We start from the raw sequence: 27,078 nt of genomic DNA, 5'->3' as shown, positions 1-27,078 counted from the left end.
TAGGAGCCAAATAACTGTTAATTGCAGTATATTGTATTTGTGGTTTTATTTATTTGCAATTTGTTGGAATGATTAAATGCTTGTGAAATACCAGGCAATGAACTATTATACAGCTACAATAACTATTACTGAAATCTAAATCCAGGTATGCATAACTATGTATTTCTCACAATTATAGCTACTTCAGTAGATGTTTTGTACCTTGACTTTAAGAAGGCTTTTGACTCTGTTCCTCATGAAAGGTTGCTCAAGAAGATTTATGCATATGGTTTTAGAGGTGATCTGTTTAATTGGATACAAGACTTTTTGAAAGGACGCAGACAAAGAGTTTCTGTGAATGGTTCAATGTCTGGTTGGAGTGATGTAATAAGTGGAATACCTCAAGGATCAGTCTTGGGTCCTCTCTTCTTTGCAATTTTCATCAATGATCTGCCATCATTATTAAGGAATAAAGTTCTTTTATTTGCAGATGACACAAAAATATATTCCAGCATTAGTCGTGCTAACCCAATATCCTCCCTGCAAGATGATATTAAAGCTTGCATTGAATGGTCAGTAATGTGGCAGTTGCCTTTCAACATTTCTAAATGTAAAATACTACATATAGGTCAGTTTAATCCAAGATATTGTTATAAGATGGATGGGATGGACATTGTTAAGGTAAATGAGGAAAAGGATTTGGGGGTGTTGATTGATGGCAATCTCAAGTTTCATAGTCAGTGTTCGGCAGTGGTTAATAAGGCTAATAGACTTCTTGGCCTTATTAAACAGACCTTTTCGGATATTTCTGTAGATTCATTTACATGTTTATACAAATCAATAGTACGTCCTATTTTAGAATATGGTAACTTGGTTTGGGGACCTTACTATAAAACAGACATCCAAAAATTAGAAAAAATCCAACGGAAAGCAACTAGAATGATCAAATCTATAAGAAATCTTGACTACGAGGAACGATTGAAAGTACTTAACTTGCCATCATTACATTATAGACGTTATAGAGGTGACATGATTGCTGTCTACAATATGCTACATGATAAGTATGATATAGACCATTCTGATTTTTTTACTTTTTCACCCATTACCCATACCAGAGGTCATACATTTAAGCTATTTAAATATTTTTCAAGAACAGATGCCAGGAAATATTTTTTTACAAGAAGAGTTGTTGAACCATGGAATAATTTACCCCAAGAAGTAGCATGTGCAGCATCAGTTGATGATTTTAAGAAATTGATTGACCAATATTCATCTAACACTATGTATAAATGTATGTAATTAGTCTACTTGTACTTTTTTTACCTGCTGATCAGGTGTAACAGGCTGTTTAGCCTTATAAATTACCTGTAATAAATAATAAAATAATACTTATAGGGACAATGTGTTATAAAGTTATTAGATGTAACTATATGCTAGCTTCCAGTATTACACCTAAAAATGTTATCTTTTATCCAATTTATAGTCAGGGAAATAGTTCCATGCTAATGTAACAACTTTAAACAGGCTGTAGGACCAGGTGTCCTACAGACCTTCAGCACTTGTGCTGAAAAGCTTTAATAAATAAAATAAATCAGCCATGCAATTAATTAAATGACTGTTATAGCTATATGCCTTGAAGCTGGCTAACTGTAGCTAAGTAGACATTTTTGATGGTTGGATTATAGGATCCTATTGCTATAGCCATACCTTGAGCCCTTCAAGTATGAGTGTATGCATGCATGAAGCTTATTAATACACTGTGCGTATATAGCTCAGTATAGCTAACTATAATTTTCACTCTAGCTACTGCATACTGTACCTGCAACATTGTGGCTTTGTAGCCTGTGGCTATAAGTCATCAATGTTATAGCGATATATATAGCTAGCTATATACATTCCTGTATGTACGCTACGATCGATGCATGCACGTTGTAACAATTCGTCACTAATAACTGCATGCACAGGCGGCGGAAAGGGGGGCTAGGGGGCTGAAGCCCCCCCCCCCCCTCAGAATGATATCACACCGAAATTATCCTTCTTGGAGTGGGGCTGAAAACCGTGATAAAGATCGAGATACTCTAATAGAGCAGTCGCTCTAATAAAGCAGTGAGTGTGTAGCAAGCTATGTAAGGATTTTTATGTAGTTTATCAGCTATAAATGCGTAGCTGGTGAGGTGGAAAGCTATTGTCAGTTGGTTGTAACCTTTTTATTTTTTGGTCTCACCTTACCAAACCAGAGATAAGTCTGGGTCAGCCCAGCCCCCTCATATCAACTACTTCCTACTGCATGCATATTCGCCCAGCACTCAGGCGCCCTATAGCTAATACTGACGTGTTAGATCACTGTGCATACAGTGTCTAATGTATGCACGTAGCTATAGTATAACTGCTATAACGCGTTACATAAGTAACTTTGCTGAAAATCCCGAAGGACAGTTTTACGAAATCATCGTACGTCACAAATCAATACACCGGCATGCACAGGGGGATTTCCCCATATGATCTAACTTCACTCACGGTGAAGACAGCAGGGTGAAATCTTCTATAAATAGCTAGCTGTTCAATGGAGGAGCAAGCAATTCACTGATCAAAACATAACAAAGTCAATTTCTGACCAAACAACAGCTAGTTAGCAGCAATGGCGCCAGTGCAAGGATTACTCTACACTCTTCTATACGTGATCATTTTAGCTAGCATGAAAGCCAGCTCCTCCCCGTTGCCACCAACAAACGATACGAACTTGGGCTCTGGAAATGATAGCGCTGCTAACTCTAGCAGCGGCGTTGGCAGCGGGAACAACAGTACTGTCAATTGTGGTTGCAATGTGACAAAAGTGTTAACCAAGTGGCTAAGCCCAAGCAAGAAGGAAGCTGGAATCAGCAAGCTAACGATGGAAACAGACTTCCTGATTAGTTTAACTGACAACAAAGAAGTAAGTGCGAATGCAATGCAGAGATTTGTTACTATATGTATGCACGTCACGTGTTTCCGGAATAGCTAGCTAAATAGCTAAGCAAAGTTTGCATAATTACAGCTAAATAGCTAAGTAAAGTTTGCATAATTAAAATAATTATTATGCATTATCATGAATGTTGACTTACTTTACAGACTTTTGGAGAATGTTATGATAGCTACAAGCTCAACTTGGCCTACTATCCAGAGTCACAAAATGTCACAAAAGATCTGTTACAAAAGTTCTACAATGGCCTCATCCTTCACCGAAGGTATATCACAGAAGTGATGTTGGTGGAGTTGAAGCCACTAAGACTAACAGGACAAAGAGAAATACATCATTCACTCCATTTCATTAAGAACCAACTTGAACACAATATTGTTCGCCTTTATCATCTGGTGAGTGTTAGTTCTATGTAAAATGCATGTATATAAGCTAGCAATACTTTTAGCTTAAAGCTCCATTATTGCTGTAGTTCTATATATTGTTTACCAACATTTTGTGTTGTGTAGCTGAACATCACTGGATGTAGTTGTATACCAAGTGACTGCTTACAAGCTGATGAACAACTTGCGTCACTAATAAATGCAACCAAGGACTGCTTCTCACCCAGAAATTATCCAGTCAACAGTGTAGTCAGGAGAATCAAAAATGATGCTGACAGTCTACAGAAAATTCTTACACAGTTATTAAAAGAATCACCACAAGAAAGACAATGTCATGACAGCACCCATTACTGTTCGTACAGTTTTTCCTCAATAAAAGCTAAAATTACTTTTGATAACAAGTGGTGCCACTACTAATAGCTACTGAGAAGTGTTTTTTTTAAAACATTTTAATTTTCAGATGAATACATGACCAGTGATTTTTTTATTGTGTGATTTTATACTATTTTACTCACTTACATTTAATGTAATTATACAATTTTGTATTTTTAAGGTATAAAGTGAAAATAGAATTGTGTGAACTAAAGCTAATGACTACAGAATAACAGTATACAACTGGTAAATTTGACGTATATAGTATATGCATGGGGTGATGGATCATAACATATATACACAGCTACTAAGTTGCTACATTGTGACAAGCGCTCTTTAATCTGTCATGTAAAGACTGGCTCTGTTCAGCTGGTGTAGCATCAAGTCTTCGTAGAGATGAGTTCCCAATAAGTAGTAGTCCCATCCTGTTGATGCCAAATTGACAAATCGCTTTGGACACTCATCAAACTACAGAACACATGTAGAAACTTGTAATGACCTTACTAGTGTGGTACAGTAACACAATCATATCCTATTGAGCCAACACTACATGTATAGGGATTTTCCTGCTAACACATTACTCATTACATTCAGTATATATACTGTTCAATGGATTCTCTACAAGTGAAGTGTATAGCTACAGTTTTACACTCTATAGATTACTATCCTGAAACTGTACAAGGATGCATCTTTGAAACTTCTTTTTCTGGGATGGTTTAACAGTGAAATAACTAGCTAGTTCAATATAACAGAAACAAATTATAATTGTATCATTATGCTGGAAGTTAGCTGGTGAATATAGCAATGAAGAGACAAAGTACACAACCATGTAGTTGATCTACTAGCAGTAATCTCAATGGACTTCCAACTTGATGTAAAAAATGAGCTCATCAGAAGTCTTAATAAAGGCCATCTGCATGAACACTTGTTGTGCAATGATATTTTAAATGCTGTATTCACTGATATGTTTTTAAATTAAAGCTATTAAACATATCCGATTGCATAGAAGCTTTATATGCTAACTTTAGTGGAAACCTAATTATAGGAAATATATATAGCACCTGTAGCTAATGACTACAGGTTAAAGTATACAGTGGAAACAACCATGTAACATATGATTATTAGTTTAATCATCACAATGTGTGAGTCCATGATAGTAGAAACATTATGTACAAACATGGGTCAGGTTATCTGGATTATCTGGGTCAATAGGGTTGTGTGGGTCTTAAAGTGTGTTTGGGCTGGGTTGGATCCAGTGTGATTCAAACTCAAAAAGATGTGATCTTTTTTATGAAGAATGCAGTGAATCATATTATAGTCCTCCAGGTCTTATGCCTGGGGTGGTACTTATAGATTTCATAAATGAGGGGCTTATGTGACCAGTCTGAACTGGAGGTTGACACTACTGGAGCTGAAGTGTGGGAGCAGTTTTGAAACATGTGCATGGTGTAAATCGCCAAACAGTAACAATTGTTTGTCATCTGCCTGTATACTTACATAGAGCCACAGCAACTCACTGATCCTTGTTATATACGAGACTAATTGTAGCCAACATAGTGCCCAATTGGTGCATGCCCTTGTTGTAATGAAACACCAAGTGCAGGTCCCATCTGGGTTACTATTCAGGTCAGTTGGTCTCCCTGGTCAGCAGTTAATCCAGGTTCATCGTGGCAATGATTGAAACCCTTATAGCCTCACAGTCACTTTTGAACATTTTATGTCATCTGCAGCTATGCCTCTGCCATGATGTGGCTATTGATAATGGCTAAATCATCCTACAGTACATTTTAGTTATACTGAACCTTTAGAAACTTACTATGCACAATCATGTCTTGGTGATAAATACACAAACAATAAAAAGCAGAAGCTGCACAGATGCTTATAATTTGATATGAGCATTTAATACCTTTAAAGCACATTGTAAGTTCAACACTTGAGATGCACATTAAAAACCTTCAAGGTGATTTTAAAACTAGAGAGAAGCAACTCAATGGAAGCTGTTCAAAAAGTGGATGAAAACTACTAGGAATATTCATTATATTTTATACTTAACAAATAACCTAGTAAACAATTGTAGAGACCTGAATGTTATTGTTGTAATATGTATGTTGTATGATGCATGTGACTATGTGTCTTGAGGCTTTAATTAAAATTCTTGTAGTTAATCCGTGTATGCTCAGGGAATCAGAGTCAGTCATCTACAAGAATTAACCTGTCTACCCAACAACAATGCAAAGTGGGAAGAATGAGAAATACTGGGGGTGCATGTCATCAAGTCAAAAAAAGGCTGCCATAAACTTAAACATGGATGGCGAAAAGTTAAGTGGAAAAAATACCCACTGACCCATTATACTGTTGAAAGTGTGTCACCACTGCTGACCCAGCTGACCCACTGGTCTGAATAGCAATCTGAATGGGACCCGGTTTAATCAAAACAGAAGTGTGCATCTATTTTGGCAGTGGCATTACTATTGAGCATGACATTGTACAAAAGACCCCTGCATTTATGGAATACCACACAATAGGGAAGATCGTCTCTATATACTACACAATCAGTGAGTGGATGTGGCTCATGTATGCCTACAGACAGCAACATACGATCCTGATATGCGAACGTAGCACCATTGTAAGTTTTTGAGTATATCTGCATTTCCACTAGTATAGCTTGCAAAATCATTGTCACATGTCAGGTCAGACTTAGATATTCTATTAAATGGATCAGGCTGCTTGACAAATGTGACCAAAATGATAGTCAGATGACCCAGCGCAGTTTCAACCCTGAGGCTGGTATGTCAGTTAATATTTAGGAATAAAATACAGTAGGACTGGTATAATTCAATCTGATTATTGTGTGATTTTAGTCACATCTGAAAATTGTTGGTAGCATCTTTCTAACAAGACTCTGCATAGAAGAGTGCTTCGAGTCGAATGCTGTATGCAGGAATTGTGTGTTGTAAGTTTTAAAGGTGCTTGGTTATTAAAGAATGCAATAGGAAACCTTCACACAACTTAATATCATGCAGAATGAATTCAAAGAAGTAGACAAGCTTGCACTGTACACATATTGGAATGAACAAAATCCACACTATATTATACAGGTTGCTACTGCCTACACATAACCACACGCGATTCATATAATAAAAGTGCTTAACCTAAATTAAATTACCTACAGGAAGCATTATAATATAGGTACACCATTGTGGATTCATGTGCAGCTGTAACAATGATTGCTACATTATCACAACCACAACATGGACATCATTATTTTGTATGAAATAGTAGTACCAATAGGATACTATCATAATTAACAAAAATTGTTGTAATTTGAAATATTAGCCGTTTTCAATACAGTTTCTGTGCTACCAAATGTGAAGGATAATAATAATTATAAATATTGATATATGGACAGTAGAAAGAAATAGAACTGTTATAGACAAATTTGTTCTTGTGAAGCTAGACAATATAGGTGTGCTGACAGATAAGGTATTTCCTGAACTATCACTCTATCCATTTTCAGTCACAACCAACTACAATGATGAGGTTTATACACCCCCTGTAGACCTTTAGTTAATTTGCAATATTGTAGCTTGCTGCATAAATATAGCCATATTTGGACATGCTACGGTAACATACATGTATCAAACCTGCTGACACACCACCATTGTCCAAAAAAGGATATGTGTGGATTTAGGAAGATTCTTTACAACTAAATTTTACCATATTTAGAGATAAAGAATAAGGTTATTGTCATCAGAATTGTTTGATGCACTAATGATTCTTTACAAAACTAGCTAATGGGGATGGTGATAGGTACTTACCACTTCCTTGATTGGTTTTTCAGCTGGATTCTCATCTTTAATACAACCAAGTCCTTCTCTGATAATCTACAAACGATTAATACAATGTGTTATTAATAACAACAAAAAATAACTACATGCACATATGGAACTCTAAAGTGATTGACAGTAATGACAATGTAGCTATGGAAATATATACAGGTAAAACAGAGGCCAAATAATGATCACAAGGTAGCAGGTAGCTTCAGACATCTGTCAGTTGGTGTAATTTGTGACTGAATGGTACAATTTCCTCCGCAAAACATAATCTGTTATATACATATTTTCCATTATAAATCTATATCTCTGAGAAGTATGTATCTTGATATGTTCACACAGTATAGAAAAACACTACTATGTATATAGCTAAATGACTGATTATCAACTGGTATGCATTACAATTTCCTGTAAAAAATCCTCTGTAAACTTGTACTTGTTTGTTGAACTATTCTGATGGTTTCTGCCCTCTTTTATAGGATTTTAACCCTAGAGAAGGATTTTACAAAAGTGCTTCCTGTTGCAAGTTTGTGTTGTAACACAGACGAATTGCTACATTTGAGCAGAGAAGGTGATAAATCATTTTAAAAGGCCAAGACCAATAATATACCAGTGTTGCAAGTACTCATTGGAAATATATAACTTCAAGTTTTGTAGATCCTTACAACTGTGCTGAGCCTGAAACATGTCTAACTGATAAAATGACCTCATTGTTACATGATGCTCCAAATGTGCCATTATTCATCCATGTAATAAATTGGCAAAGGCAGCCAGGTTCTTTTGTTTAGTCTTTGAGAGAAGCATAAAAGCAAAAACCAGTCTAAAGACTTGTAGTTTTGCTATTTTTGTATTAATAAAGGTGATGTTGTATGTGCTATTGATTTTTAAAACTGATCGTGGTTGTATCTTGCATTTCAATCGTGTGATTGATCTGAAATTGGTGAGCTTGTACATTGTTAGCATAATCTATAGCTAGATAGGGGAAAGCTTTCAGGTGCAGTGACATTAGCAACATGTCAATGTACGTATAGAAAATATATATGTGGCAATAACAAGTATACCACTGGTTGATAATTCCTACTTTGAATGGTCTCAGTCTACCATTCATAGCAAAAAAAATTCTTTTTACTTACCAATAGATCCATTGATAAAGGTATCTATTAAACACCTTCACGAATGTAGGTAAAAATACTGAACCCGACCAGCACACATGCATTTGTCAATTATCAACCAAATTTTGGTTTAAGAAGTTCTTACAAACTCTCAGTTTTACCATTTCCCAAGCTGTCTATCAAGTAGTTGTGGTCCCATGACACACAAGTGTCATCCTGTTACAATGATGCATGGCACATAAGTGAATACCAAACACATTATGCCTATCTACTCAATGTGGTGGAGTCAGTGCATGGTCTCAAGTGACCTTGTGCTAGCAACTGCTAGTTTGAAAAGTAGAAGATACACATATTATTTAACGTGCATGTATGTATGTACGTTCCATTACGTCATTACCCAAGATATTGTAAGACAAGATATCAATGCAATTTTAGTTTTACACTGAAGTTTATATGGTAGAAATGCAATAGAGTGAACTATAGAATACAGTAACTGTATACAGATTAACAGGTGTTAGTTCTAAATGACATTGGATACTAGTTATTATTGTTGTGTGGCTACATGTACAAGAATTTTATGGTTTTGTGGGTGGATTAATATTGTACTATATGTCTATAAATGGATAAGTGTAGTACGATCTGTAGTATCACATTCAAAACAATGTAAACATTTGTTGTTGTTGCTGTTTTTGTGGTAGAGAACTGTTGCTGTTGTGAAAGAAAAATTGTGGCTCTACAAAATCTATTTCTTTTCAGAAGATTTATGTTATCAGCAGGTATGTTAAAGAGGAAACATAAGTGAGACATCTGCAAAAATGCATACGGTTTATGCAACAAAATGATATATTGTCATCATTAGTGGTATCTACTACATTTATACAGGACAGTAAAAACGTAGGTGCAGACACTGCAGATTTAGACTGATATCTTATAAAGCATGCTGAGTATAGATGCACAGGATTAAGTTATTATTAATCACTGTCAATTTAATACATGGCTTATCACAATTTAATAGAAATGTTATATAGCATTTGAATTCAATAAAGAATGTATGATTCATAAGTTTGACAGTACTCCATTTCAGGAGATAAAGCCAAGCATTTAAAAATAAGAAAGCTGTTTCTGTTGTAGTACAGGACTCGTTAAGCTGCAACATTATTTATGAATTACTTAGTGGGTATTTATAAACTAATATATATAATAAACCATCATTAAAACTTCCTCCAACATGTTAACACCACAGCACTACATTCTCACCCCAGAGTACAATTATATTAGAGCCACCAAACTGAAAACGGGGATTCCAAAAAACAACATAAAGTATTGTCTGATACTAAATGACACACGATATGTTGTGTGGCCCACAAAGCCAATTGAATACTAAATATGATCTACATACCACAACAGAGGATTTTGGTGTGGTTTTACATTGAACTACAAGGAAGAATTCAACAATGACATCCACAGGAATGTAAACACAAGGATATCAACAGTAAGAAAATCTCCACAAAAAGAATAAGCTATATATAGCTTCACAGGATTCAATAACCGCTTACAATGGTGAATGGAATATATGATAGAGTACTTGTCAGGTAGCAAGCCAGAAACAACTTGATTACAAATAGTTGGTAGATTCATTTCCTAATACAAAAAACCCAATGTTGCATCGTACACACTAGTGGCTTCCATATATTATACATTAAGATACAAAACACTTTCAATATCAATATCATATTGTACTGCTAGCAACAGGGATTATCGTAATCTAACAAAACCATATGTATTACAATCAACCAAATAGTTAGTAGACTGTGTGCATAACAATCTAAAGTGACACCATTCAAGTGGCTATTTTACACTGAAACAGTTTGTATATATGTAAAGTAAGAGTGCATAGACAAACAACAAAAGAATATAAAAAGTATGTGGATGCTTGCAGCTATACTACTATACATGTGAAGAAACACTGCAGGGTTAGTTGTCACAACCCTAATCCCAGTATGTTGTAGTGATGTCCAGTTGTTCATTACAGCAACAGCTTGATATTCAATTTGGCCCATTTTGCATATTAATCAATGTGTGCATAGCTTCGCTTGCTTGTATCAAGTGAGTACACAAATCCAGAACTTATAACTGTTTGCTGCAGACAAAGATTAAAAATGATGGAAGTACGGCTGGAATAAATACTCTCAATAAAGTATTTGGCATTCAGCTTGTACATTGATACTTCAATACTGTTTTTTTAAATCATGCATGCTAGCCATGTGTTTGCTGTTAGCCTACACAACCTAATGGTTATCAAAAGTGAGGTAATAATGGCTACCACTTGACTAGGGGCATTTAGTTACTTTGATTGATGGTTATATGAATCTTTGTACACATGCAGTGTGTGAACAACATGTACCACACTTATGTATGTAGCTATAAATGGACTCACAGTATGTATTTAAAATATCACATCATTATAAATAAAATTGTAGAAGAAGTTATTCGTGTTGTATACTTCAACACTTAACACAACAAACAGAATTGGTGGAACTTGTATTACACTGTAGTAATACATTTTTGAATTGCATGCACAGCAGTCTCTGCAAGAAAATGCATACAACTATCTCAGTCTACCACTGATTACATTATGGCAATATAATGGTGTCTCCATGGATGGTGAATGTGAAATAACCATTAATGGTGGTTTATACTTGAAAAACATATATAAAAGCACACCAGAAAATGAAGCATGTACACAAGCCAGTTTTAAACCCCATCATAATAATTCTCAGAATTAATATTTGAATATAAAATAATGAAAAGAGCCATGAATATGTGGTTGTTTACATGATAAAATAGCTACTCTTTACTCACTGGGTCAGGTTTGGACACAAATTTCATGATGGAGAGACGAACCACAGTAACTCTTTTTAAAGAAATTATGAAAAACTTAGGTTGAGGATTCCCTAAAGATGCATATACACTACAGCACAGTTTAAGAAAATTTGGCAAAACAAATAAAGGTAAATTTAAAGATAAACTGAAACAAGGAATTAGTCAAATTCAAAAAAGGAATTAGTCTGACTACATTACAGACTTTAACTGTAATCCTACAGAATAAACTTCCTTTCTTTCAATATCCTGGTATTCCTTTGCACTATAACATATTTTAACCGTTGGTTTCCAAAATATGATACCTGATGTTTTCATTTGAACATCCCCCCCAGGTATATCAATCACTGAACAAATGAAATGGCATTATACTTCAATCTATGTTCGTAGGGAAGCCATCATGTGCGCTATCACAAATCAACACCATGTGCTGCTAGTGAGAAGAAACGGAATGACGTTTAACAATAAAAATCAAGCTCATAACATTAGCTGTTATTGAGTTACATTTGTCTGAAGGCACCAGCCATACAGAACTGCCTGACTGTATGATGTATGTTGTCAGTGATGCTATTTCCACTCATCTAAAAATAAACATTTCAAAAATGTACGGCAAAAACTATTGATGGGAACAAAATGGTTGCTATATAGCAGCCCACATATTAATATAAATTATAACACAAATTAGATGATCAGTACTGAAGTTATGAAACCAACAATGCATTTATCAGTAACCCACTAAAGGGTGAAAGCCTTATATGAACAGGAAAACTATATCAAATGTAAGTTCAGGTGGTGAATTGATCCTGCAGTCTATAGATAAGAGCTGCATAGCTGGGACATTGAATTCTCAAGACTGGAACAACTTTCAGTAGTAGCTCCAGTACAACTTTTTACAAATTGAACAGCAATTACCAATAAGTATTATGCAATGTTTGGAACCACAACATTTAACTACAGCATATATGGTAGCATTCAAATGCAACATCATCTCGTGAGAGTGATTAAAAACTTGCTAATTCAAGGGCATTTCACCTGCTTCACTCATGAGTATTCATCTTGTCTCATTTGGATGAGTACTCACAAGCAAAATGGGTGCCACGCCTTTAATTTTAATCGCTTGCATACTCATGAGACAATGTTGCATTTGAGCAGTACCATAGTGTGGTTTTTAATAGCCCATCTAACCAACTCATTGAAAATAAGTAATTATTATTTGCAAATACTTTAAGGCTATGAATAGCACAAATACCTATTTAAAGATCCCAAAACTAATTGTAAAAGAATAAAATTTTGCCACTTCATAATTTTGTCCACATGCAGCATGTAAAAATCAGTCACATGACTTTTCTGAAAGCACCAACTTGGTGACTTGTAATTCAAGAAAAGATGTTATAGCTAATCTGCTGCATAGATATAAGATTGTTGGATACTGACATGCAAAGATGGCCAAATGTGTCATACAGGTTTTATTTTAGGAAAAAAATAACCGCATAGTCACAAAAGCCAAAGTCGAGATAACATCAGCAACAACAATTGTATCACACTAAAATTTGTCTTGGGTTGCATATGGCAGTTGGTTTGCAGAGCTGTTCCAGCTAGATGTATAGGCATGCAATGTCTTAATCAATCATATTGTAAAACATTTTGTATGCATGTTTCATAATTATGTGCATTAATCTTCCAGCTGAGGCTGTACATTTTTGGAAAATAATAATAAAAAATAGACCATGAATGTGTCACAGTGAGCTGTGACCTTATATAAGCCACTATTCATATCCATTTTTGAACTTATATAGCATAGCAGGTGCCAACCTTGCCACCTGGATAAGATGTCCTGCATCTGATGTCAAAAAATATTTGTATGCAGAGCTGCACAGCATTTTAGAATATTAAAATGTGTAGTTTTGTTTAAACTAATTCAATAAATCTATGAAAAGCAAATGGGCCACTTAACACATAGTATCACTTTTTTTTTGTTAATTTCTCAAAAGATGAACCCACAACGCTTTGAACAAAGTGCAGAGCTGCCCAGAGAAATTAAGGGGCCCAGGGCAAAGAGTTAAAGTGGGGGCCCAGGGGCAAGGAGGTTTCCATTCTGAATCACAACTTCACCCAAGCTGTAAGTTGAAGACCAAAAAAAAAAAATAATCATTACATGCTAACAATGACAATAGCTACCCCTCACCAACCATATCTCCTTATTTTATAAACTTGCTACACTGCTCCTCTGAAGAATACTGCGACTGCTCTATTAGAGTATATCGATCTTTTAAACAGGTATTCAGGGGGCCCTTCATGGGGCCCCTTTCAGGCTGGGGCCCGGGGCAAAATGCCCCAGTTGCCCCCCCCCCCCCCCCCCCTGTAGGCAGCCCTGACAAAGTGTTCTATCTTTCATGAGTTAATAATTATCACAGTAAAAATAAATTTGATTGCTACACACCAGCTTATGTAGCATAACAGAAATTGACATAACATGGTATTATAAGTCCGGCTCGACTGTACACATCTATATAGACTCAAAAGCATACCTTATTATAATAGTTTAAACTATTTTCGTGTAACCACTGGGAGAGGTTGTACAGATTCTGTACACTAGATGTCAATGCATCATACTGACCGGTAGACACTGCAGCTACAGAATCAGTAGAGATATCACAGCCTTCAGCCAAACTGGCCACAGTGGGGTCCATAGTACTGCATAATATGGAGTAGGAGGAGGTCCATTATTCGTTGGAGCTGGTGCACTGACCTTCATCAACACCAGCAATACTGCTAGGAAAGCCAACATCATTCTGTTTGCCTTGAGGTAAAAAAAGAAGCAACAGGAAGGTTATAACGTGTATCGTCTGGACGTTGGTCTTTATAGCTACTCAGAAGTTAACCACGATGCCGCCAAACACCACTTGAAGTTTATATATAATTGAATAGCTAGCTATTCCAGGAAAATATTTGCTGTTTGCGATGCAAGAATTCGTGATCTGTGTGAAGCGGGTTGATAGACCAGGGGAGTTTATATATAGCTGTATATTGCGGTTAAAAGCCACTTTCACGATTGTTTTGGGCCTGCCTATCAAACGAGGAATCTGCCGGCGCGAAAACAATGGAAGTCATTGCAAAAGTATACGCAGTCAGAGCAGTTTAAATAATTCAGTTCGCTAAATCAGGATGCAGTAATATCAAGAGTTAATAATCGAGAGGATAGTGTCCAACACAATACTGACAGAGCCTCTACAAATGATTCAGCATGATTCAAAGGGATTCCTCTGTAAAATTCGGTAGGGTCTATTCTACGGAATGGAACGGAACGGAATGATGGACTAAACTACGGAACGGAATGCTTTCTCAAATTGAAGCTTGCAGCTTACCATTGCTGTACTGACAAGTTATCGATGGCACTTCCAGCAGGTAATCAAACGTACCCCAAGAAAGATAAAACGAATTTAAGAATCGATTGTGGGTTCTTGTTGGTTGTCATTAGTAACGAAGTAGAGTTCTACTAATTGTGGGAATAGCTTTTTTTTTTTTTCCCGGGCTTGATGGACTGCCCTTGCCTACCACCCCCAGCACATAAATGGCCTGTGCTGGACAAACCGAGACTTTCTTAGTCCACGGCAAACTGAGACTCTGCCCGAATCAGCTCCACAATTGGGGGAGTCTTAACATAGTGACCGATGGATGAGCGGGCTCCGCGGATGCATTGTATGGAGGACCGCAAGAGAGAAAAAGATAGACAGCACCTTAACCACCCCATGACAACAGAGTAATCATCGCCCCACTTATTTGAAAGTTGATGAGCCAAGCGTTGATAAAAAACAGAAGCCTCATGAGCCAGACCACCAGAGGCAGACATTACCAGGGGGGTAAAAGAGGCATGCTCCTCCTCACGAATTTTCTGAGCATACGCACGTTTCTTAATGTTCTCGTGCCTCCGATAACAGGAGGCCAGTGATGAGGACGCATTAGAAGCAGCCAGAGGGTTGAACACCCGCACATCCACAAAACATCTTTCACTTCTTCCATCCCAAAAACCATTCATGGCGATGTCAAGACGGGCACCATCTTGGATATTGGCAGAAGCAGGGTAGTCCTGCTGTGAAACCGGCTGGAGCTCTGGTTCAACAGCTACCTGAGAGCATACTTCAGTCAACAGGGTAGCAGTTAGATCTCTGATCTCATTGTGTCGGATAGAAGGTAAGCCACTCTTGGGACAGGATAAAGCATGCTCCACTGGAAAGGAAGTCCCACATGCACAGTGAGCAGGAGTCCGCTGAGGAGACCACCCATAACGTAGTGCCATGGCATCATGAAACGCGGACTTATGCAGTGCAAAGCCATGTTCCTGTAGGGGCCGGGTGGTAAGCCAGTTGGAGGCCCCTTTGGCTGAGGCTAGATCTAAAGCGCGTTGAGAGGAGGGATCTAAGTGGAATAGCTGACTCATTGTGTTCATCTTCGGATGTATCAAGTAAGGAACTTAATGCATGACTTGTTTTTACTAGTAGAGTAAAGTATCAATTATCGGACAATATGATGTTCGGACAGCTGCCATTCACTTCCTGGGAATCCTGCAGCTTTGGTTATTGTACCAAAGGTAGGCTACACCAAGCAATAATTATCCTCCAATAATCAGCTTTGCATGATTAAAAGTTTAAGAGTTACAGCCAATAGTATGCTTAGTCCGATAAAATCTATGCTCGGATAAAACTATCAGTTGTCGGACTTTTATTTTTACTACCAGTAAACAATGTCCAATTTATTTCAAATTTGTATGCAATATACCTGTACTCATTAGCTATTAATGGCCAAAAAATGATTTTGCTATCTTTAGCATAGAGGGAGTACGAGCCTCCCAATTTTTAGCGGTATTGTCGGACGCCCTCCGCTTTAATTTAGCCATGCCCACCAACAGAGTTCATGCTTTTTGCAACAAATGCACCAGTGCTAAACCACAGAAGAAGGTAAATAAATATCTTTCAAGAGTAGAGGTGTGTTTTAAAGTTGATATTCAGGATATTTCCATTGGAACGCAGTATTTTTGGCTCCTAAATGAAGGAGATGCACGCTAGGTGGAAAAATGAAATTACGAGGCACAACTTTCTGACCAACCACATTTGTTAGTCTGGTGCCTCAATCGCGAATACCACCTAGAAATGAAAAGATGTTCCATTTTCTACCTTCTATGGATGCACAAAGCAACATTTTCGTCCTTTTTGTTTCACCCATATAAGGTAGAGAAAGAAAAGCCTTTCAATTTCCGTGACAGTATTTGTGATAGGACACCAAGACTAGCATATGTAGGTGGTCAGAAGCATAACTTCATTTTTCCACCTTGCGCGCATCTCCTTCATTTAGGAGCTAAAAATACTGCGTTCCAATGGAAATATCCTGAATATCAACTTTAAAGCACACCTCTACTCTTGAGAGATATTTATTTACCTTCTTCTGTGGTTTAGCACTGGTGCATTTGTTGCAAAAGCATACAAACTCTGTTGGTGGGCATGGCTAAATTAAAGAGGAGGGCGTCCGACAATACCGCTAAAAATTGGGAGGCTCGTACTCCCTCTATGCTAAAGATAGCGAATTCATTTTTTGGCCATTAATAGCTAATGAGTACAGGTATATTGCATACAAATTTGAAATAAATTTGACATTATTTACTGGTAGTGAAAATCAAAGTCCGACAACTGATAGTTTTATCCAAGCATAGATTTTATCGGACTAAGCATACTATTGGCTGTATAACTCTTAAGCTTTTAATCACACAAAGCTGATTGTTGGAGGATAATTATTGCTTATTGTAGCCTACCTTTCGGTACAATAACCTAAGCTGCAGGATTTCCAGGAAGTGAGTGGCAGCTGTCCGAACATCATATTGTCCGATAATTGATACTTTACTCTATGTGACTTGTTTTTGCTTATGCGCCTATCAATGTAATGCCCGACTACCACTGATATGGGCTGAGGGTGGGGAAAGGTCGGGAATGGTGGGGGAATTGATCGCTAAATTTCCCCGACATAGTGGGGATTTGTCTTCGCTAAACAAATTCACTCAGACAGCGAAGATGTGTGCTTTCAGTTTAGGAAAGAGAATCGGGTGCTACGTTTATACTAGAATCTACTCGAACTAACTCATCACTAGACCAACGCCACATGACCGTACAAATCCCCGCCTAGCCCCAGCATTCCCGGGGTCTGCAGGTCGAGACTTGGTCGGGGTTTGTATCACCAGTACTCCCCCAGTAGGTGGGGAATTGTAATTTTCAGAAATGCTAAATCCCCACTTTCCCCCACCTCAGCCCGTATTAGTGGTAGTTGGGGATCACATTGATAGGTGCATTACTTTGACTTCAGAATGTACAGTCTGGGGCCCAGCCTTTCTAATCGGCATAAATCAGTATGTAACTACACTACAAAGGAAACAAGTATGGTGACAAGCTTAGTCTAAGCAGAATCTAAAGGAATTTTGTACAGTGTGTGAGGAGCAAACATTCAGATACCTCAAGGAGGCTATATTGTGTGAACATCAATGATTCACTAACAGAGTAGTGGACTAATGCCAGATATCTCAGCCTGAGTAGTGAGTTGAATCCAGGATGGGGTTTATTTTACAGAATGGAATGCTTTCTGAATCAAAACTTGCAGTTTGGCTAGCCGCTATCATTGCTAAAATTGCATTTTATCAGTGGAACCTCCAGGAAAATGGAATAGGATAATAATAAAATATTAATAGCTGTCTCATGCAGTGATTGTTCTACTGCCTGATATATCAAGCAGGTCTCTTCAATTCATTTATTGCATAACCAAGGCAAATTTTGTTACTACAATACAGTAGCTGATTTGGATGTCAGTTGTTTCTGCTGATCTTGACAAGATAAATAGTTTAGAAGACCACTCAATTTCTTCAGTTTCAGAGCATAATATCCACAGAGAAATTAACTAGAAAGTTACTGGTGACAGGAAAAGGCTAGGTGATCATGACTTTATTCAGTCTAATAAACAGAATATATGGTTGATTGAGTGAGGTATCACTTTCAGAATGCTCAGAAGACCAGTGATGAGATGCATGAATTCATCAAAGTTTTGTTGCGGTTGGAGACATTATCCAAAAGCAAACTGACTGTATAATATTAATTCACTTTCTTTATATTTTCTCAATTTTGAGCCTGTATACAAATAATTAAATTTTTCTTAGTCAATAGAAATCCTAGAATAAGATGGGAGAAAATTTATCTTTGTTTACCTATACTGTACAACTTCAAAGGAAATGAAGAAAACATACAGACAAATCAATAAAATTAGTACAACTACAATAAGGTGAATTACAGATTTAAATACTTAATATGAATTAGAGCCTTTAGATAATTATTGCTCCAAAGCAAAATTGTAGATGGAAAAAACAAAGACTGGTGAGATCTTGGTTAATTAATGACAGTGGTTGGAGATTAAAAGGGTGGTAACTTCTTGTTTTTGAATATATTGCAAAGTGGAGATACAAATCAAAATGGGATATCAATTTCATTATGAAAAATTTGTATACATAAATAATCTAGCAATACTGTATTCATTTGTCCTCCACTTAAATATGCTACAACAGTGTCGGTACATTGGCAGTCTACCTTGAAATCTCAACTCTAGAGTAGATCCAACACAGAGCAGCCCACACTGTAACAAACACATGTGATCCCACTGTAATTTCATGGATCAGCTGGACTGTGAATCACTTGAAAATAGACGAACAAATTTAACCTGTTTTGTTTGAAGTGAAGCATGTGAAATGTTACACTTAAGAAATCCTAGGGTTCTTAGGTGGTATGTAATTAATGTGAGCGTTCCATTTCAGGTCTGACTAGATACATTGAAATTACACACACATCTTGGTCCAAATCACGTTTGCCTGGTGGCTATGGGCATGGTTTCACATACATAGAAGTCTTATATTTGAGATTTGGTTGATCTTGGAGTTTTGGCATTTAGCCTGATTCAAGGCTAGCAGTCAGACACATCCTTGAATTTGTGCAACAGAAAAAATCAGCTCACTATTGAACACAGCATTAGTCTGCTGCACCGGCTGCTAACAACTTCATGCGTACACTTCAGTGATGTTTGCAGAATATAGCCTCCTTGCGGTCTGCCAAAATATTTGCTCCTCACACACTGCACAAAATTTTTCAAGTTTTAATTCAGCTGGCTCTTTCCTGCTACCAGTCACAGTTCCTGCTTGCTTTATTTGTACACTGACTTATGACTTGAAAAGCCAGCCCAGACTGTTTTCTAACGTCAAAATAAGTAAAACAGCTCACATAAAGTGCCCTTCTTGATATATCCGTAGATGAACCATGGATGAACATCACTGATACCATAGATATTATACGTACAATGGATTGGAAACGCGCATATAAATACGTGTTAATAAATGTATCCTATCCTCGTTACGGTGCGCGAAATAAATTTGGGGTGTATCAAGTAGCAAGAGTAACTCATCACAGGACCAAACAATACAAAAGTTAACAAATGAATTAGAGCAGGTACATATGTAGCTGCATTGTAGCTGGAGTATTTTTACTCTCTTGTAAGCTACTAAGTGGTGTTTGTCATTTACAGCTGGGCAAATTACCACCTACCGGCATTATCTGGAGGCTAGCCTAGTTAGACACATTGGCTCTTGGCGAACAGTAGGGTGGAAAAATTCTCGTTGTTAAGTTGAATTAGCGATTATCGAAGTTGCTATTGTTCCGGCAGCTGGAAATATTTTGTCAGTGCTATTGTTCCGGCAGTCCACTAGATTTCTCACTATCAAGCACACTAGTTGTATGCTATGCCCCGAGTATTCGACTTTAGGGCACACATCTAGTAGGTTGCCCCGAGTATTCGACTTTAGGGAGCGCGTCTAGTAGGTTGCCCCGAGCATTCAACTTTAGGGAATGCGTCTAGTAGGTTGCCCCGAGCATTCAACTTTAGGGGATACGAAAAATAGCTCTAGTGTTAGGGTTAGGGTCGGGTTCAGCTTTAGTTTCTTCTTCACCTTCAATATATACTATATAGAAGTTACTCCACTCGGAGACATATAAGGTAGAAACTAAGGGAGTTGGGTAGCTGGGAGCCACGTAGCACAATGGGTAGGACTCTGGGCTCAAGCATTGGAGGTCCTGGGTTCATTTTGTGTTTTTCTTCTCTTTTTTTTTTTCGTTTGAGGACCTTTTTTTGTCTAAGTTTTATTTTTATTCACGTGACTGCCGGAACAATAGCAACAGCGTTGAATTTAGTCTGGCGCCGCCCGCCCCTTCGCATAAAGTAAGGGTCTGGTGAAATACAGATACTAAATCATTTCTAGCGCCCAGATTCGGCGCTAGCCAATTAGTGCATGCCAATGACGTTCACACAGAAATCGCCTTGTCAACACAATGCTTTTGTTCGAATTGAAGTGCAATCATCTGACGTAACAAGCATTACGTGCACTGTCTAATTGAATTCCTTTTGAAATGATTAGGTATTTGTATTTCACCAGACCCTTACTTTTTGCGAAGGGGCGGGCGGCGCCAGACTACATTGAATTATGGTGTTACGGAACAGTTTTGTAATTTTGCTGAAGAAACTAAATGTTCAGCACCGCTTCTGTTGTGTTGCTTGCACCACTTATAACAGGTACGATGTAAATAGACTACTCAGATATGGTTGTATTGCTGTATAGCTCTTCCGCTTCAATAAAACAAAGCCAAAACAGGCACTACATTTTGTAATTATTTTACCCTAACAGAGTAAGACTTCAGTTAAAGCTTTATTGCAACGTACCAAGTATTCAATAGGCAATGCAAATACAGCCATCACTAGTTGGTTAATAGCAGCGCTGCTGAGATATAAGCTGGTACTCACCTGCCACTATCCACCTGTCGCCAATGGTATTACCTCCGATATCAGCAAACACGCCCGTGTTCTTGTTCAGTACACAACATAACACACCGACAATGTAAAATTAACGTCTACACTACTACATAACCAAGAGAAAAGGCCTGTGAACAGGCTGTCGACATCTTTAAAACTAGCGCACCGTAACGAGGATAGACGAAATTATTTACGCACATTTCCAATCCATGTTACGTATAATATCTATGCTGATACAGCTCATCCCACAATTAATACTTCCTAATGACAACCAACAAGAACCCACAATCGATCCTTTAATTCTTTTTATCTTATGTTTAATCACCTACTGGAGGTGCCACTGATAACTTGTAAGGGCAGTTTCAGCAATGGTAAGTTGCAAGCTTCAATTGAAGAAAGAGTTCCGTTCCGTGGTTTAGTCCATCATTCCGTTCCGTTCCATAGAATAGACCCCACTGTAAAATTCTGTGATTTGTAGTATATTCTATATGTGAAGATTGCTTTAATCATCACATTTCTTTGTTCTTCCTATCACATTTCCTTTTTCTGGCAGTGTGCACTTGTTAACACGTCTGAGAGAATCCCTTTGAATCCGCACACTGAGTAATTTGTAGAGGCTCTGTATTGTGTTAGACACTCTCCTCTCCACTATTATTAACTCTTGGTAATATCACAGTACCTGTACTATGTCCGATCATAGATACTGTTATTCCACGAATTTTATTATCTATTTTATTTTTTTTTATTAAGGCTTTACAGCACAAGTGCTGAAGGTCTGTAGGACACCTGGTCCTACAGCCTGTTTAAAGTTGTTACAGAAAGTATGTTTGAAAAGGTGGAGAAAGGAGAAAAAATCCATGACTGGACCTGGGCAGTCTTGAACCTGCAGCCATCCGATTAATGTTCGAACGCTTATAGGAGTCTGCCGGGTGGTCAGGATATCTTCTCCTTGTCAATTTCAAGTATATCGAATAAACTTACATCGGAGGGAGGGGCGATACACGTGAAGGAACATTCATTCACGGTAAGTAAAATTTACAAGAATTTCAAGAAATAAACAGCCCTCCAGCTAGGCATCCAGTGATTTACAAGAGCATCTATATTTAGCAACAATGGATAGTAGAACTAAATCTTGCACGACCTAGCGAAGGGGCGGCCGGGCCAGACTAGCATAGTAGCTGCATAATACTCTGTAGCATGGGTAGCAGTGGAATTTGGGATTGAAAACCCATTTTCAATGCAACATTCGTAGTATTTATCCCAAATTTCACTGCTATACCCATGCTATTCCCAGTTAATACCATACTGATATGCGCATGCTGTGCATTAGCGTTGCTATGTACGCAATTTGTCACTATATGTACTAAACACGCGTCAACACTAATTATATACTGTTTTCACTTGTAATTTTGGAGTTATTTAATGTCCAGTCAATTCATATTGAGAGTTCCCCCTATTGCATTGATAACTGTGTTCCTCCATGGTATATTCTTTGAGCTCCAGTATAAAATTCTGTATAGGTGGAGGCTTTGCAACTATAGTACCGTATGACTTCTGTCAATAAGTACTATTATATTCCAGATATCATTCTTTTCTGAATTTTCAACGTGTTTTATTTCTAGTGAATTCTAAATGATGCTACTTTGAAGGGCCATGACTTGATAGACATCATAATTGTTAACTATGGGCTATGGTAGGTGTTTGAGGGTTACTTAACTGGTTGTTTCCTTTAGCACATACTGGCAAATAGAAAACTTTTAATATTAGATGTGCATGGGATTTGTGTAAGCTGGCAGCACATGACCATTTATAACAATGGCACAACTCCTTTTGGTGGAAGCTGTGGTCACTTTTTCATATTGACATGTAGGAATTTCCTATACTAGTAAAACTTATTATTGTCCAGCCATTTTCAGTACATTGAATATGTACTTGATGCATTGATAGTGTAGAGTGTATACATTTGCTTGTAGCACATTGTAATGTCTAGTGTGTGTGTGTGCATGCATGTGTGTGTGTGTGTTGTTATTTTTACATGGTCATGTTGCGAACATGCATCTCAATAATTATTTAAATAATTCATACAACCGGCTTGTTTTATTATGTTGCATGAGGGACTTGTTAAGTTAGTGTATGGTAAACACATCATACAGGTCACACATGTGTACATTTTTTCTTAGTTGTAGTTTAAGTATATATTATATCATGTGATGTTTGCTTAGTAAAATAAACATGACATCATAATTAATTTGTAATGATTATAGAGAAGCGATGTAACATCAGATATTTCCTTGTTATCAATATTTTCTGATTGATATTGTAACCATACATATTTAGCACTTGGTGGAAATCCAACCTTTTGTGTTAAGGAAAGTGGTGTTAATTACCAGGAAAGTGGTCTTAATTACCAGCTAAGTGTGTGCCACAAATTAGCTTTTGCTTTTGTTTCCAGCTGCACAGGAATTAGTCTAAATTTCCTGCTGTCTATTCCATTCATGACATATTATTAATTACAAAGTGATTCAGACAGAATGATTTTACTGATGAATACGAGTGTTTAAAAATCTTAGAGGACATAAGTCTCTCTCTTTAGCATTTACTTACATAACTCAGTGTGCAACGAACCTTTCTATACAAAGGGAAGTTGTTGTAACATTAGGAAGTGGAGACTTGGTATGTTCCTCATGGTTGAATTATGTTTCAGGTATCCTTGTGTTTTTAAAATGCACACTGAAAACACAGATAACCAGCAAATAGCATCACCTGATAGTAGTTAGTGTCTTCTTCCTGGTATCTGTGTAATGTGATATGATGTGTGTTATAAGGATAATATCTTGGAAGTGTATATCATCTAGTTTTGTTTTAACATTTTTGCTACATTCTCTGCCTCTTCCTGTACCAGTGGCTGTGTGTTACTAATGTCAATGTGGGTCATCTTTTTTCCCTCTTTGTGCAACTATGTGTGAAGCCTTCAAGCACTCCCTGATCAATTTTTGATTTTTTTTAAACTTAGGTAGTCTGGAGCAGCTCACATGTACATTCATGCAGAGACACAATACAAGCTTTAGATAAGCAATGCTTTATGCCATGGTGTAGTCTGCTGCATGCTTAGTTATAAAAGCATATTACTGGATTCATTGAAATGAAGAGGACTGTTGTGGAATAGTGATGTTCTGGCTTAGTATTAAGACTGTCTTGTATTCAATGGTGTAGTTATTGGCAAAATTATACAGTAGGTTTTGTTGTTCATGTTGAGATAGTTAACTTACCTGTTGTAGTGACTTTAAAGAAGGTCTGTGCATTTGTATCAGAGTTATATAATTAACAAGATTATATGGTTGTTATAATACACAAGAAAAATTTTTTTGTAAATTTAATCTGAAAACTGATGACTCTGAAAGTTGAACTATGTACAGTGTAACTATATAGCTGTTATTTATCTAAGTCAAATATGGGGAGCTAAAATCAATTGTTTTCTACTTTCAAGATCAACTGTTGTTTGTATAACAATATAAAGCCTTTGTAACCATGCTCACATTGTGTGATGAAACAATGTCAACTTGACTTAATGTGGCTATAGGAAATGTTCTTAATTTGTAAGCACATTTTACTATCTTGATTTGGAGGCAGTTTAGTTTCCATCATGAATAGGAAAGTGTGTTGTACCAGGCTGAGCTGATAGGCAGTAAAATAGCTAAGAATTGTTAGTTTCAATATCACTTTCAATGAAGTATCCAGTATAGTAAGCTTATTTCCCTGACCTCATGCATCTACAAAAGCACCAGGAAATTGAATATCTAATAGCATCCAGGTGTGTGTGTGTGTGTTCTACCATGTCGAAAGGTTATTAAAGGATTGTGCTTTAATGCTTTTTTGTTAGGAGTTTTGGTTTCTTGGTTACACAAGCCTTACACACACACACACCACGCACGCATGCACACACACACACTTGCAGTGAACTGTGATGGCAGAGTTGTAGGATTCCTCCTGAACCAGTAACAAGTTGCTAGCTCCGCAAAAGTTACAATGTCTTGGTAAGTCACCCCTAAATTGAAAAAAAAACATTGTTCCTTTGTTCTGTGCCAGAACATCAACAGCGCTGGAGCACACCTCCAACCACTGCTTACAATCTTGACACAACTGGAACCACCCATCCCCAACAACAATGGCACACAAATCACCCACTACCTCATCGTGCCATCTCTCCTTAGGTCCATGGAATGGCCACCTTTGCATCAGTTCACCAAACAAGCTGTTTAGGAGTGCGATTATCATGCATACGACCCAAGTGGCCTAACCACTGCAACCTCGTTGACCGAAGCATACCAAACTGGGTTGACAATTGTTGAATAGTAACACCCTCATTTCACTGTTGGTATCTTGATACTCCCAGGATGATATGACCACAGGATGGTACACACACATGCACACGCATGTACGCACACACAACAAACACACACACTACATGCACACACACACACACACACTACACACACACAAACATACACACACACAAACATACACACACACAAATAGACACATGTACATACATGTACTACATACAATTACAACTGCTACATGTAGCTTTATTTATTCAATTACAGTCTGTGTTAATCATTTTGTATGGATTAGTGCTGATAACATTGTACATACTTGGTAACTCGTTAACATTATCACATGCTGTGCACATGAAGTTTAAAATATGTAAATGCACTGCACAAAATCCTTTTTGCTAGGAAGTAAATGTTGTAATGCAAAGCAGTATAAAGCCACATTGTTGCTGTATGTATGAAATTGGTTTCCACTTTGATTTTACTGCAGTAAGATAGGTCCATTTCAATTTTAATGATTGGCTTGTCCATCCCATGTACTATATAGCTATACATATATAGCCTTCAAAACAAGAGATTACTCGATGTTATACATAGAGAGCTATGTAATGGCTAATGTTATATGATATTTAGTGACAATTACAGTAGGTGACTTTAAAAAGTTTACATTTGGTTTCGTAAAGACCATTGTAATGTAATAGTTTTACAATGACTTTTGTAATGGTAAAAAACAAACATATCGTAATTACTATCATGTTTACATATGTTTACATATTTAAAACAAAACAAGTCTAGTTGCCAGTTGCATGCACAGCCACACAGAGAGGGACAAGAACAAATTAAATGTGTAACTACCAGCTGGCAACAAGCTTGATAACAGCAAGGGCAGTGAAATTTGTAACTTAGTAGCTGTCATGCAGCAGTCAATTAACAAAACAATACCTGTACAACATACAACACAACACAAGCAATCGTAAAAACCAATGGTAATTACTAATAGTATTACCAATAGTATTACAATAGTTCTTTTTGAACCAAATGTAAACCTTTTAAAGTCCCCTACTGTAAGAAGGAGACACTTTGCTAATCGCTGCACATGAGGGGTAGTGTAGTATATTGTTTGAGTAGGGTTTTATTTCGAATAACTTGGTGAGTTATTAAATTAGAAGTGAGTGTGAAGGTTTCTGTCTACAACGTAATGATAAGGGGAGCTGTACATGGTTAATGAAGGCTATTAGACATAATTTGTACATACCCAGATCAATTCAGGGTATATTCCTTGTACTGGTCATGTGCTCAGTTCTCATTCCAGCTTTTAATTGTAGCGTCAAGTATTTGTACAAATGCTGGGGAGGG

The 27,078-nt window shown here is 37.2% G+C and overlaps 1 long non-coding RNA gene across 1 annotated transcript; it reads right to left on the bottom strand.

Annotated features, from left to right (window-relative positions):
* Positions 1–3,887: 3,887 nt before the first annotated feature.
* Positions 3,888–14,951, bottom strand: LOC136256759 (uncharacterized). Its single transcript, XR_010701633.1, has 3 exons — positions 14,881–14,951; positions 7,509–7,574; positions 3,888–4,158 (listed from the first exon to the last, which is right to left on the bottom strand). It is a non-coding gene; the product is annotated as an uncharacterized lncRNA (long non-coding RNA).
* Positions 14,952–27,078: the final 12,127 nt, after the last annotated feature.

Source organism: Dysidea avara, chromosome 5, assembly GCF_963678975.1.
Source record: "Dysidea avara chromosome 5, odDysAvar1.4, whole genome shotgun sequence".
NCBI lineage: Eukaryota > Metazoa > Porifera > Demospongiae > Dictyoceratida > Dysideidae > Dysidea > Dysidea avara.
The sequence above is the reverse complement of the archived record's forward strand: the minus strand, read 5'-3'. Positions and strand labels throughout refer to the sequence as shown.